The sequence below is a fragment of the Gossypium raimondii genome, chromosome 10 (assembly GCF_025698545.1).
Source record: "Gossypium raimondii isolate GPD5lz chromosome 10, ASM2569854v1, whole genome shotgun sequence".
Taxonomy (NCBI): domain Eukaryota; kingdom Viridiplantae; phylum Streptophyta; class Magnoliopsida; order Malvales; family Malvaceae; genus Gossypium; species Gossypium raimondii.
The window spans coordinates 31,538,732-31,554,754 of NC_068574.1; the positions used below are offsets into that span (position 1 = coordinate 31,538,732).

The 16,023-nt window shown below is 35.2% G+C and overlaps 3 non-coding genes across 3 annotated transcripts; all 3 read right to left on the reverse strand.

The window, feature by feature from the left end:
- Positions 1-597: 597 nt before the first annotated feature.
- On the reverse strand, positions 598-704 carry LOC128034243 (small nucleolar RNA R71). Its single transcript, XR_008190373.1, has one exon. It is a non-coding gene; the product is annotated as a small nucleolar RNA R71 (small nucleolar RNA).
- Positions 705-3,135: 2,431 nt separating this feature from the next.
- Positions 3,136-3,241, reverse strand: LOC128034310 (small nucleolar RNA R71). Its single transcript, XR_008190439.1, has one exon. It is a non-coding gene; the product is annotated as a small nucleolar RNA R71 (small nucleolar RNA).
- A 3,107-nt stretch (positions 3,242-6,348) lies between these two features.
- Positions 6,349-6,455, reverse strand: LOC128034221 (small nucleolar RNA R71). The gene has a single exon (XR_008190352.1). It is a non-coding gene; the product is annotated as a small nucleolar RNA R71 (small nucleolar RNA).
- Between the last annotated feature and the right edge of the window lie 9,568 nt (positions 6,456-16,023).

Sequence of the window (16,023 nt, forward strand, 5' to 3'; positions counted from 1 at the left end):
TCTGTTCAAATTTTAACTTAGTTAATTTTTTTGTGATTACTTCAGGTGTTTATGAGTATTGACTGAATCATCAATTTACTCCCTGTAGACCCTGAGATTGAACGAACTTTTCGACAGCGAAGAAGACAAGCAAGTCAGAGAAGGACTCAAGAGATGAACTTCGAAACTCTGAATCAAGGAAACGGAGTAAACCTTACTCAAAATCCTATCCTTATTGCTGATGATAGGGATAGAGATTTGAGATAGTATGCCATCCCAGTATTTCATGATCTTAATCCGGGTATTAGGAGACTCAAAATTGGGGCACAACAGTTCGAGTTGAAGCCAGTCATGTTCCAGATGCTTCAGACAGTGGGCCAATTTAGTGGAATGCCTACCGAAGATCCCCACCTACACTTAAGACTGTTTATGGAGGTGAGCGATTCTTTCAAGTTAGCTGGAGTACCCGAAGATGTATTACGATTAAAGATGTCCCCATATTCACTAAGGGACAGAGCTTAAGCTTGGTTGAGCTCATTACCGCCAAACTCAATTTCGACATGGCAAGAGTTAGCAGAAAAATTTCTTATGCAGTATTTCCCACCTAGCAAGAATGCTAAGTTGAGGAACTAGATCACTGTTTTACAACAAATGGATGATGAGTCATTGTATGAGGCATGGGAAAGGTACAAAGAATTATTATGGAAGTGTCCTCATCATAGAATCCCACATTGCATACAACTTGATACATTTTATAATGGTCTCAATGCTCACACGAGGATGGTAGTGGACGCTTCTACTAATGGTGCTCTCCTTTCTAAGTCTTATAATGAGGCTTATGAAATCATTGAGAGGATTGCTAGCAAAAATTATCAATGGCAAACCAATCGAGCAGCGTCAGGAAGATGAGTCACTGGAATACATGAAGTAGACGCTCTTACTTTACTCGCATCTCAAGTATCATCAATATCCTCAATGTTAAAAAATCTTACTACTAATAGGTGTAATAGTTTTGCAGCACAACCACTGAATCAATTTGAAAATGTGGCCTGTATTTATTTTGGGGAAGGACATTTGTTTGAAGAATGTCCATCGAACACAGAATCTATGTATTACATGGGTAACCAGAACCAAAATCGAGGAAGGCAAGGGCTACAATCCAATTTCTATAACCCATCATGGCGAAATCACTTGAATTTCTCCTAGAGTAACAAAAGGGCAGGAACCAGTGACAATTATGTCTAATCTAGATCAACCCAGCCACCTAGTTTTTCCCAACAAGCTTAGAAACCAACCCAAGCTGAACCATCCAATAGCCTAGAGAATCTATTGAAGGCATACATGGTGAAAAGTGATGCCTCTCCAAGGAATTTGGAGAATCAAGTAGGCCAGCTTGTAACTGAACTCAGAAATCGACAACAAGGTGCTTTACCTAGTGATACGTAGAATCTGAGGAATCCAGAGAAGGAGCACTATAAAGCGTTAACATTGAGGAGTGGAAAGACTTTAGAGCCCAATTCCGTCGAAGTTGAGAAGGAGCCAACTGACGCTCAAGATTCAGAGGAAGTTCAATCGAGTGTTAAAATTCCAGTTTCACCAAAAATTGAATCTATAAAATCCAACAAGGTAACTTCTGAACCAGCTAATTCTGATCAACTAATAACTCCGTTAGATGTAGAATTGCCACAGAAAATGAATCAACCAGTTCCAATAAAGAAGCAGAAGTAGGAAATTCAATTCAAGAAGCTCCTAGACGTACTCAAGCAACTTCATATCAACATCCCATTGGTTGAAGCACTTGAACAAGTGTAGAACTACATCAAATTCATGAAGGATATCCTGTCTAAAAAATGAAGGCTTGGAGAATTTGAGACGGTAGCACATTTGCCTTGCATAACTTGCAAGATTATTGTGATTAAACTGTTTCAAGGTAAGGATACTTTGTTACCTACATAGTCTTTTATGTGCTTATTAAATCGAGTTAATTGTTTGAATTGACATAGGATATGTACAAGAGATTATTTCGATTTAATAAGTATGTATGCGTAATAACATATTTGCCTATTAAGATTTGTTTAATCGGTTGAATTGACATAGGGATATAGTCAAGAGATAAATGGATTTTGGTAGGTGAGTATGTTCATAAGTTAGCAAATTACCGATTGTCGTGAACTTATTCGTAACAATATAAACATGAGTTTAATAATTCTAAGTTAAGAAATGTAATTAATCTAACACAATTATGTCATCTTGATTAAAATTGTATTTTGAAATCGTGCATTTGAGATTTATTTATTTAGTTTACTTAGTTTAAAATCTTAGTTTTTAATCACCCTCTTCAAAAAAAGTATTTTTCTTCACCAAAGTGTTTTAAATAGCATTCATAAATAATTCTTTTTACAGTCCCTATGGGTACGATAACTCGACATTTACTTGTCACTTTATTACTTGTTACGATTGTGTACACTTGCACATTTCCGTCATTCTAAGTTTTGGCGCCATTGTTGGGACCTGTGTTTTAAAAAGTCATTGTTTGTGAAGTTGTTAGTTTTGCACTTTGGTTTATTTTTCTGTTCAAATTTTAACTTAGTTAATTTTTCTGTGATTATTTCAGGTGTTTATGAGTATTGACCGAATCATCAATTTACTCCCTGTAGACCTTGAGATTGAACGAACTTTTCGACAGCGAAGAAGACAAGCAAGTCAGAAAAGGACTGAAGAGATGAGCTTCGAAAATCTGAATCAAGGAAACGGAGTAAACCTTACTCAAAATCCTATCCTTATTGCTGATGATAGGGATAGAGATTTGAGACAGTATGCCATCCCAGTATTTCATGATCTTAATCCGGGTATTAGGAGACTCAAATTGGGGCTGTGATTCGAGTTGAAGCGGTCATGTTCCGGATGCTTGACGGTGGGCCAATTTAGTGGAATGCTCACCAAGATCCCCACCTACACTTAAGACATTTATGGAGGTGAGCGATTCTTTCAAGTTAGCCGAGTACCAAGATGTATTACGATTGAAGATGTTCCCATATTCACTAAGGGATGAGCTTAAGCTTGGTTGAGCTCATTACCGCCAAACTCAATTTCGACATGGCAAGAGTTAGCGAGAAAAATTTCTTATGCAAGATTTCCCACCCAAAGAAGAATGCTAAGTTGAGGAACTAGATCACATTTTACAACAAATGGATGATGAATCATTGTATGAGGCATGGGAAAGGTACAAAGAATTATTATGGAATTGTCCTCATCATAGAATCCCACATTGCATACAACTTGATACATTTTATAATGGTCTCAATGCTCACACGAGGATGGTAGTGGACGCTTCTACTAATGGTGCTCTCCTTTCTAAGTCTTATAATGAGGCTTATGAAATCATTGAGAGGATTGCTAGCAAAAATTATCAATGGCAAACCAATCGAGCAGCGTCAGGAAGATGAGTCGCTGGAATACATGAAGTAGACGCTCTTACTTTACTCGCATCTCAAGTATCATCAATATCCTCAATGTTAAAAAATCTTACTACTAATAGGTGTAATAGTTTTGCAGCACAACCACTGAATCAATTTGAAAATGTGGCCTGTATTTATTTTGGGGAAGGACATTTGTTTGAAGAATGTCCATCGAACATAGAATCTATGTATTACATGGGTAACCAGAACCAAAATCGAGGAAGGCAAGGGCCACAATCCAATTTCTATAACCCATCATGGCGAAATCACTTGAATTTCTCCTAGAGTAACAAAAGGGCAGGAACCAGTGACAATTATGTCCAATCTAGATCAACCCAGCCACCTAGTTTTTCCCAACAAGCTTAGAAACCAACCCAAGCTGAACCATCAAATAGCCTAGAGAATCTATTGAAGGCATACATGGTGAAAAGTGATGCCTCTCCAAGGAATTTGGAGAATCAAGTAGGCCAGCTTGTAACTGAACTCAGAAATCGACAACAAGGTGCTTTACCTAGTGATACGTAGAATCTGAAGAATCCAGAGAAGGAGCACTATAAAGCGTTAACATTGAGGAGTGGAAAGACTTTAGAGCCCAATTCCGTCGAAGTTGAGAAGGAGCCAACTGACGCTCAAGATTCAGAGGAAGTTCAATCGAGTGTTAAAATTCCAGTTTCACCAAAAATTGAATCTATAAAATCCAACAAGGTAACTTCTGAACCAGCTAATTCTGATCAACTAATAACTCCGTTAGATGTAGAATTGCCACAGAAAATGAATCAACCAGTTCCAATAAAGAAGCAGAAGTAGGAAATTCAATTCAAGAAGCTCCTAGACGTACTCAAGCAACTTCATATCAACATCCCATTGGTTGAAGCACTTGAACAAGTGTAGAACTACATCAAATTCATGAAGGATATCCTGTCTAAAAAATGAAGGCTTGGAGAATTTGAGACGGTAGCACATTTGCCTTGCATAACTTGCAAGATTATTGTGATTAAACTGTTTCAAGGTAAGGATACTTTGTTACCTACATAGTCTTTTATGTGCTTATTAAATCGAGTTAATTGTTTGAATTGACATAGGGATATGTACAAGAGATTATTTCGATTTAATAAGTATGTATGCGCAATAACATATTTGCCTATTAAGATTTGTTTAATCGGTTGAATTGACATAGGGATATAGTCAAGAGATAAATGGATTTTGGTAGGTGAGTATGTTCATAAGTTAGCAAATTACCGATTGTCGTGAACTTATTCGTAACAATATAAACATGAGTTTAATAATTCTAAGTTAAGAAATGTAATTAATCTAACACAATTATGTCATCTTGATTAAAATCGTATTTTGAAATTGTGCATTTGAGATTTATTTATTTAGTTTACTTAGTTTAAAATCTTAGTTTTTAATCACCCTCTTCAAAAAAAGTATTTTTCTTCACCAAAGTGTTTTAAATAGCATTCATAAATAATTCTTTTTACAGTCCCTATGGGTACGATAACTCGACATTTACTTGTCACTTTATTACTTGTTACGATTGTGTACACTTGCACATTTCCGTCATTCTAAGTTTTTGGCGCCATTGTCGGGGACTGTGTTTTAAAAAAGTCATTGTTTGTGAAGTTGTTAGTTTTGCACTTTGGTTTATTTTTCTGTTCAAATTTTAACTTAGTTAATTTTTCTGTGATTATTTCAGGTGTTTATGAGTATTGACCGAATCATCAATTTACTCCTGTAGACCACGAGATTGAGCGAACTTTTGAGATTATTTCGATTTAATAAGTATGTATGCTAATAACATATTTGCCTATTAAGATTTGTTTAATCGGTTGAATTGACATAGGGATATAGTCAAGAGATAAATGGATTTTGGTAGGTGAGTATGTTCATAAGTTAACAAATTACCGATTGTCGTGAACTTATTCGTAACAATATAAACATGAGTTTAATAATTCTAAGTTAAGAAATGTAATTAATCTAACACAATTATGTCATCTTGATTAAAATCGTATTTTGAAATTGTGCATTTGAGATTTATTTATTTAGTTTACTTAGTTTAAAATCTTAGTTTTAATCACCCTCTTCAAAAAAGTATTTTCTTCACCAAAGTGTTTTAAATAGCATTCATAAATAATTCTTTTTACAGTCCCTATGGGTACGATAACTCGACATTTACTTGTCACTTTATTACTTGTTACGATTGTGTACACTTGCACATTTCCGTCATTCTAAGTTTTTGGCGCCATTGTCGGGGACTGTGTTTTAAAAAAGTCATTGTTTGTGAAGTTGTTAGTTTTGCACTTTGGTTTATTTTTCTGTTCAAATTTTAACTTAGTTAATTTTTCTGTGATTATTTCAGGTGTTTATGAGTATTGACCGAATCATCAATTTACTCCCTGTAGACCCTGAGATTGAACGAACTTTTCGACAGCGAAGAAGACAAGCAAGTCAGAAAAGGACTGAAGAGATGAGCTTCGAAAATCTGAATCAAGGAAACGGAGTAAAACTTACTCAAAATCCTATCCTTATTGCTGATGATAGGGATAGAGATTTGAGACAGTATGCCATCCCAGTATTTCATGATCTTAATCCGGGTATTAGGAGACTCGAAGTTGGGGCACAACAGTTCGAGTTGAAGCCAGTCATGTTCCAGATGCTTCAGACAGTGGGCCAATTTAGTGGAATGCCTACCGAAGATCCCCACCTACACTTAAGACTGTTTATGGAGGTGAGCGATTCTTTCAAGTTAGCCGGAGTACCCGAAGATGTATTACGATTGAAGATGTTCCCATATTCACTAAGGGACAGAGCTTAAGCTTGGTTGAGCTCATTACCGCCAAACTCAATTTCGACATGGCAAGAGTTAGCAGAAAAATTTCTTATGCAGTATTTCCCACCTAGCAAGAATGCTAAGTTGAGGAACTAGATCACTGTTTTACAACAAATGGATGATGAATCATTGTATGAGGCATGGGAAAGGTACAAAGAATTATTATGGAAGTGTCCTCATCATAGAATCCCACATTGCATACAACTTGATACATTTTATAATGGTCTCAATGTTCACACGAGGATGGTAGTGGACGCTTCTACTAATGGTGCTCTCCTTTCTAAGTCTTATAATGAGGCTTATGAAATCATTGAGAGGATTGCTAGCAAAAATTATCAATGGCAAACCAATCGAGCAGCGTCAGGAAGATGAGTCGCTGGAATACATGAAATAGACGCTCTTACTTTACTCGCATCTCAAGTATCATTAATATCCTCAATGCTAAAAAATCTTACTACTAATAGGTGTAATAGTTTTGCAGCACAACCACTAAATCAATTTGAAAATGTAGCCTGTATTTATTTTGGGGAAGGACATTTGTTTGAAGAATGTCCATCGAACACAGAATCTATGTATTACATGGGTAACCAGAACCAAAATCGAGGAAGGCAAGGGCTACAATCCAATTTCTATAACCCATCATGGCGAAACCACTTGAATTTCTCCTAGAGTAACAAAAGGGCAGGAACCAGTGATAATTATGTCCAATCTAGATCAACCCAGCCACCTAGTTTTTCCCAACAAGCTTAGAAACCAACCCAAGCTGAACCATCCAATAGCCTAGAGAATCTATTGAAGGCATACATGGTGAAAAGTGATGCCTCTCCAAGGAATTTGGAGAATCAAATAGGCCAGCTTGTAACTGAACTCAGAAATCGACAACAAGGTGCTTTACCTAGTGATACGTAGAATCTGAGGAATCCAGAGAATGAGCACTATAAAGTGTTAACATTGAGGAGTGGAAAGACTTTAGAGCCCAATTCTGTCGAAGTTGAGAAGGAGCCAACTAATGCTCAAGATTCAGAGGAAGTTCAACCGAGTGTTAAAATTCCAGTTTCACCGAAAATTGACTGTAAAATCCAACAAGGTAACTTCTGAACCAGCTAATTCTGATCAACTAATAACTCCGTTAGATGTAGAATTTCCTCAGAAAATGAATCAACCAGTTCCAATAAAGAAGCAGAAGCAGGAAATTCAATTCAAGAAGCTCCTAGACGTACTCAAGCAACTTCATATCAGCATCCCGTTGATTGAAGCACTTGAACAAGTGCAGAACTACATCAAATTCATGAAGGATATCCTGTCTAAAAAATGAAGGCTTGGAGAATTTGAGACAGTAGCCCTAACGAAGGAATACAGTGCATATTTTCAAGACAAACTACCCCAAAAATTGAAGGATCCTAGATGTTTTACCATACCTTGAAATATTGGAGCAACATATTATGATAAGGCACTATGTGACTTGGGTGTGAGCATCAACTTGATGCCCATATCAATAATTAGGAAATTGGGGATAGGTGAAGTTGGTGTGGTTACACTTCAATTAGCTAATCGATCCTTAGCACATCCAGAAGGAAAAAACTGAGGATGTATTGGTATGTGTAGACAAATTTATCTTTCCTGCTGACTTTGTGATTCTAGACTTTGAAACAGACAAAGAGGTGCCAATCATCTTAGGAAGACCATTCTTAGCAACTGGAAGGACCCTTATTGATGTGCAGAAGGGTGAGCTTACTATACGTGTTCAGGAAGCTCAGGTAACATTTAAAGTTTTTAAGTCCATGAGATTTCTTGACACAATTGATAATTGTTCTGCAGTGTCCAATTTACAAGATTTAATTGTGGAGAAGGAACTCAATTATGTTAAGAACCCATTGGAACAAATTTTGACATCAGATCCTCCAAATGATGAAGATAAGAATGAATACTTAGCTTTGTTAGAAACTAATCAAACAGGATTTAATCCGCAATCCCGCTTTGAATCTTTAGAGTTAGAAAAAAAGGGATTATGCCCAACCAAAAGCGTCAATCGAGGAGCCACCTAAATTAGAACTGAAGGTACTTCCCTCACATTTGAAATATTTTTATTTTAGGTAACTCTTCTACTCTGTCTGTGATTGTTTCAGAAGAATTAACTACTGAGCAAGAAGAGAAACTCATCCTGGTGTTGAAATAATTCAAGAAGGCTATCGGATGGACCATAGCCGATATTCGTAGAATTAGTCCATCCATATGCATGCACAAAATTATCTTAGAAGATGGAGAAAAAGGGACGATTGATGGACAACAAAGACTGAACCCCGTCATGAAGGACGTAGTCAAGAAAGAAATTATCAAGTGGTTAGATGCAGGTATAATTTACCCCATCTTAGATAGTTCATGGGTAAGTCTGATCCAGTGCGTGCCAAAGAAAGAAGGTATCACGGTCATTGAAAATGAGAATAACGAGTTGATACTGACTAGAACGGTTACGGGATGGAGAGTTTACATCGATTACCGGAAGCTAAACAAGGCAACTAAGAAAGATCACTTTTCTTTGCCGTTTTTAGACTAGATGCTGGATAAACTCGCAGGGTGAGACTATTACCATTTTCTCGATGGATACTTGGGGTATAATCAGATTACAGTAGCACCAGAAGATCAACAGAAGAAAACATTCACCTGTCCGTATGATACATTTGCATTTAGGTGCATGCCATTTGGTTTATGTAATACACCTACTACATTTCAAAGATGTATGATGTCTATTTTTACTGACATGGTTGAGAAATATTTGCAAGTTTTTATGGATGATTTTTCAGTATTCGGAGATACATATGATGATTGCCTAGCCAATCTAGCCAAGGTACTAAGGCGATGCGAGGAAACAAACCTTGAACTTAACTGGGAAAAGTGTCATTTCATGGTACGAGAAGGTATTGTTCTAGGGCATCAGATAACAAGACATGAAATCGAGGTAGATAAAGCAAAGGTAGATGTTACTGAGAAACTCCCACCTCCAATTTCTGTAAAGGGTGTTAGGAGCTTTTTGGGACACGCCAATTTCTATCAAAGATTCATCAAGGACTTCTCCAAAGTTGCTAAACCCTTATGCAAATTATTGGAGAAGGACACGACCTTTAAATTTGATGAGGAGTGCTTAAGAGCTTTCAACGATTTGAGGAGTCGGTTAGTCTCGACACCCATAATAGTCACACCAAACTGGGATTTGCCATTTGAATTGATGTGTGACGCTAGTGACTTCACAATCGAAGCTGTCATGGGTCAACAAAGGAACAAAGTTTTTCATCCCATCTACTATGCGAGTCAGACTCTGGCAAGAGCTTAACTGAATTACATGGTAACAGAAAAAAAGTTACTTGCTATTGTGTTTGCTTTTGACAAGTTTCAATCTTATCTTGTAGGTACTAAAGTGACTATTTATACGGGCCACTCGAGAATTAAGTATTTACTTGCCAAGAAAGACGCTAAGCCGATACTGATCCGATGGGTACTTTTACTTCAAGAGGTCGATCTAGAAATTCAAGATCGAAAGGGAGTGGAAAACCAAGTAGCAGACCACTTGTCTAGATTGGAGCCGTAAGAAGGGAACTCTCCTCTTATACCAATTCGAGAGACGTTTCCAGATGAACACATACTGAAGGTAAATCATGTCCATAATACCCCTTGGTTTGCTAATATTGCTAACTTTTTAGCTTGTTGTTTGATGCCGATTGATAAGACATATCATCAAAAGAAAACGTTTCTTCACGATGTAAAGTACTATTTCTGGGAAGAACCGTATTTGTTTAAAAAGTGTGCAGATCAAATGATCAGGAGATGCGTGGCAGAAAATGAAGTACATAAGATTTTATACCATTGTCACTTAGCTCCGAGTGGGGGACACTTTGGAGGTATACGTACTGCAGCCAAGGTATTGCAAGCCAGATTCTTTTGGCCAACACTATTCAAAGATGCATATGCTTATGTAAAGAGTTGTGATCGATGTCAAAGGGTCAAAAATGTCAACAACAGAAATGAGATGCCTCGAACCAACATATTGAGGTAGAATTATTCGATGTTTGGGGTATTAACTTTCTCGGTCTTTTCCCTCCATCTTTTGATCACAAGTACATATTAGTAGTAGTAGACAATGTGTCTATGTGGGTTAAGGCAGAGGCATATCTGATGTAACACTCCTAACCCGTATCCGTCGTCGAATTAGGGTTACGAGGCATAACCAAACAAACACAACCATTTCTTTTTTTTTTAAATCAAACTGATCACAAACATGGAAATTAAACCATTTTCTCATGGCTATTTATATTTTACAATCCAAATCTAACCAAAATCATATTTAAACCTATACATGCCATAAGGTCGAGTTCAAAATTTTAACAAAATACCAAAAGAAGTCGATAGTGTGATAGACTATGCTGATGATCCCCGAGCTCATAACGCGTCTCCAAAATCTATAAATCAAATGGACAAAAACAATCAAAGTAAGCTTTCATAGCTTAGTAAGTGTATAGCATATCTAAAATACATATAAAAGAATGTATATTTAACTAATACACATAAGCAGACATATGTATAGACATTATATGCATATAATCAAGTTACCAACATAATCATTAACGCATATCTTGATTTCTAGTGTATTTTTCGTTCGCACTTCATCGGATCCATTTATATATAAATTTCCAAATACATATACCAATAACATATTTTTATACTTATCAATTACAAGTGCCGAATACACTTATACAATTATAATCCACATATGCCGAATGCGTTCATATATATATATATCCAACAATTTCATGACAACCAATATATGCACATACTCAATAATCACAAAGATTCAAACGTTTATACACTCATCAAACACATTGAAACAAATGTTCATATATTTGTCCATTACATATAATCAAAAGCATATATATATATATATATTTATACCCAATGCATATAATCACTTAATTTAAGCAGATTCACTAGCAATTCATCTACTAGGTTTAAAGTCTAATTCAGGTTCAAGCACTTAGCACGCTAGGCTTATAGCCCGATTCAGTTCAAGGCACTTAGCTCGCTAGGCTTATAGCCCGATTCAGTTCACGGCACTTAGCACTGCTAGGCTTATAGCTCGATTCAATTCACCGGCACTTAGCACGCTAGACATATAGTCGAATAATTTCACGGCAATAAATCCGATTGATCTTGAGCTTTAACAAAAGAATCTCAATTCACGAAGTTGTATCTCTTATTTGTATATAAAATCCACACAAAATTCAGCTCAATATTCATAGCTTATATCTTTAAAACACATGGATAAATATAAATTCCAATCATCAAATCTAACTTAAATAACTCAATAATTCAACCAAAACACATTTATGTATATATAACCTCATACTTTAGATTCCACTTCTAATATCATAAAATTTAACTTATAATATACTAGGTACCTTTAACATTTGAATTCCATATATACCCAAACAATTTCATATACCATCTCAATACAGGACCCTATACATGTACATATATGCATATTCGAATCTAACAAACATATATTACTCTATACTTATATTCAAACAAGAACATATACCTATATACTCATACATATTCGAATTTAACATATATATATAAATATAATTTCATACTTATACTCAATATAAATATTTATTCATAAGTATACATACTTATTCACTCTAACTTATACAACTATTTTATACTAAATTCACACCTTATTCACACACACATACATATGTTGAATATATCTCATACCTTTGTAATTTCATACCTAATTTCAATACAACAAATTTTACATGTATATACATGTATATTCGAATATAATTTGTACATATATGTTCATACCTAAATTTATTTCAAGGACATTCATATGCATATTTGCATATTCATAGTCATTCGAATCTAGCATATATATATATATAATTTCATACTTTCAATTCCAATTTTTATACTTTTAAAATCAACTCAACACACATACCATTGATATACATACTCATATGCCGATTTAATAAAATTAAATAGCTAATAGACTTACCTCGGACGATGGAAAATCAAAATCGGACGATTATTCGACTAATTTGGCTTTTCCCCGATCTAACTCTGATTTCTTTGGTTCTCGATCCGAATTAAGCTCCCAAAGGTGCCGAATGTTTAAAGCTTCCAAAGCTTTATTTTTTTCTTCTTAGAATCGGCCAAGAAAGATGAACACATGCATGGCCATTATTTATTTACTTAATACATATTAATATACATTTTACAATTTTAACCTTAATGATTTAATTAGAAAACTATTTAATGGTTGTCTATTTTTGTCCATGCATAATTCTAATGATTAAATTACAACATAAGGACTCCATATAATAAAAATTATAGCAAATAGGTACCTTTGCATATAGCATGCTAATTTTGCATTTTACACAATTAAATCCTTTTAATTAAATCGAGCACACCAACGATAAAATTTTCACACGAAATTTTCACACATATAAATTAACATACTGTAGACTAAAAAAATAATATTAAAATATTTTTTTGACTTGAATTTGTGGTCCCGAAACCACTATTCTGATTAGGGTCAAAACTGGGTTGTTACATCCGACAAACGATGCTAAGGTTGTAATAAAGTTTTTGCAGAAACATGTGTTCACAAGGTTTGGAACCCAAGAGCCATCGTCAGTGATGAAGGGTCCCATTTTGTGAACAAGTGGTTGAAATGGTTATTAGATAAACATGGAGTGAAATACAAGGTCACTACATCTTACCATCTGTAGATGAATGGGCAAGATGAACTGGTAAACAAGGAGATCAAAGGCATACTTGAGAAGGTAGTTTGCCCGAACCGACGAGATTGGTCCAAAAGACTGGATGATGCTTTATGGGCTTACAGGACAGCATACAAGACACCTTTAAAGATGTCACCCTATAAGTTAGTCTTTGGGAAAGCCTGCCATCTACCCTTGGAGTTAGAACACAAAGCTTACTGGGCTCTCCAACGACTCAACTTGGATCTTAAAAGTGTCAAAGAGAAATGGATGCTTCAACTTAACGAGTTAGAAGAATTCTGAATGTCTTCATACGAGAATGCCAAATTACTTAAGGAGAGACTCAAGAAATGGCATGACAAGCACATTCGAGTTTGAGAATTTGAAGCAGGTCTGCAAGTCTTATTATTTAATTCTAGATTAAGGTTCTTTCCAGGTAAGTTAAAATCACATTGGTTTGGTCCATTTATGATTCATCGAGTCTATCTATACAGAGTTGCTGAACTTTAAGGTAAAGAACGTAATTTTCGAGTTAATGCTCAACGCTTGAAACATTACTGGGGAGATAAAATTGAACAGAATCAAATCTCGTTCATTTTATTAGATATTTATTTTTTCTTGTTCTTCTGTTTGAATAAATGATTTAGAGTATATTTTCGGGATTAGTATGTTTAAATAAATTCTATTTAGGAGATTGGAACTTAAGCGGGACCGCTTGTGACCTCTCCAATCTTTCCTGGGAATTGATTTTAACATAATTTCCCAAGAAATTATTCCCTAAATGACCAAATAAATTTTTAGTTTTTCAAATAAAAGGGTCAATTTTGATCCAAGTTTTATGTTGCAACTCAATTTTGAATTTTCATTAAGTCTAGGAACTTAATTCAATTATTTTTAAAAATTTGGTTGGTCTTAATATAGAGTTTGAAAATTTCCAAGAAATTCTCGAGGAACTTACAGTTCCAGGTTCTAAGTAGACTATGTCAAAGCAAGGAATCCACACTTGTCGAAGAGAATATTTGACACCACTCGCAAAGGTATGGTTCTATTTCATCCGATTCAGCCTTTGCCTAGCTCACATGGGACTACAATCTCATTAGAGCAAATGGTATTGTTATACTCGATTTTAACTGGATAGACCATTGATGTGGGAAAAATCATCCTAAGGGAAATGCGGAATTGTGCCGTTAGACATTCACGTTCTGGCCCAGCTTACTTTCCCTTTATGATAACAGTTCTGTGCTTGAAGCTAAAATTCTTACAAACGTAAAGAAGACAGGCTATAGCCAGGGCACAATCATAGATTAGGACCTCTATCGAATAGCTGGAGACTCTGTTCTACAGCAACGAGTTGAAGAAAGTGAGGATCCCGAAAAACAAGAAGAAGATCCCACAAAGATTGAGCTAGTGCAATCGACTGAAGTCCCTGATCAGGTGGAACCAATGGAACCAGAAGCTGAACCTGATATCGAGACTTCAATGTTTAGAGCTCAATTGCCTCGCCCAGATCTTCGAGATGAGCTATCAAAGTTAATGGACATAATGCAACATATGCAGTGGCAGCAACAAGCTTACTGGAAATACTCAAAAATAAAGCATGACTCGATGTGAAGTGCTCTTGCGAAAATTTATAATGACCCATGTATTTTTGTGCTTGAGTTTCCAGATTACATATTTGAACCATGAAGCCCATTATCGAAAAAAGAGAGTAGTGATTCATGCAAAGACATAATGATGGAGCAAAAGATGAGTCGAATTCAGAAGGATCTGCAAATAAATAAAGGGGGGATCTCGACTTTATTTTATTTATGTTCTTAGGTTATTTTAGGATAAAGTTAATTAGGAATTTTTGCATAATAAAACAAGAGATTGAAATCATTAATAAAATTGAACAAGTCGCGAAGTATAAAGTGTGGCAATATATATATATATATACTTGTCTAGGATTGGATTTAGAAAGAGCTTGGTACTTAAGCAGTCAAATTGATTCACCTCCTCTTTTCTAGAATCCTACCTGGTGTATAGTATCTGTTCACTTTAAACAATAAGGACATTGTTCATTTTAAGTAGGGGGACCGAAAAATTGAAATTATTTCCACTCAGAATAAATAGTTCTTTTAATTATGATTAGGATATATTTTGTTCAATAATTTGAAATTTTTTTAAGTATGCTAAACTTCAGTATAAATAAAGTTCTATTATTTTAATAAATTGTTATGTTTGCTGAATAATGATATAAATGTATTTTTAATAAAGCATGCAAATCGTACCATAAAATTTTTAGTTCCTTAAGAAAGGTAGGCATGCATGAAAGTTTAAGTCTCTAGAATTAACTTAGTAGTTTCTTTAGGCAAAATCCTAGGAAGTATAGAATGTTGAAAATGATTTAGGCAACTCTTGTTTGGACTGTTTGAGCCTTTCAAGCCAACCTTGATGAAATTTTATCCTTTGAAACCCAACTTTGAGACTATATGGCCTAATTTTATTTGAACCCTTGCAATATTTAGCCATCACTTCTCTCTTAATTATCTTTAAATTGTCTCAAACACTAGACTTAGTACTATTCAGAATATTCTTTGAAAATAAGTTTGGGAGAGTTGAAAGAAGTACCAAATGCTCAAAAAAAAAAGAGCACATGTACTTGAAAGAAAATAGATGTATAAAGTAGCATGTGAAAGCAAAGTAAGTTAGTGTATTGAGGGAAATTATTCCAAAGGTCCGATTGAAGCTGAGTCAATGGTTTAAAAGCCTAAATTTATCTATCTTTTACCTACCTCTAGCCTAGCTACGTTACAATCTTTTTAAAGACCTATTGATTCAAGTTTTATATGTTACCTACATTAGTGGAGAGAAATTGCTATGTTCAACATATGAAGGCATAAGTTAAACTTAATGATTGCAGCTTAATCTTGAATAAGGAAATAAAATCAAATTGGTAAGGGTTAGCATGTCTTGTTAAGGAAGCATTTAGTCTAATTGAGTT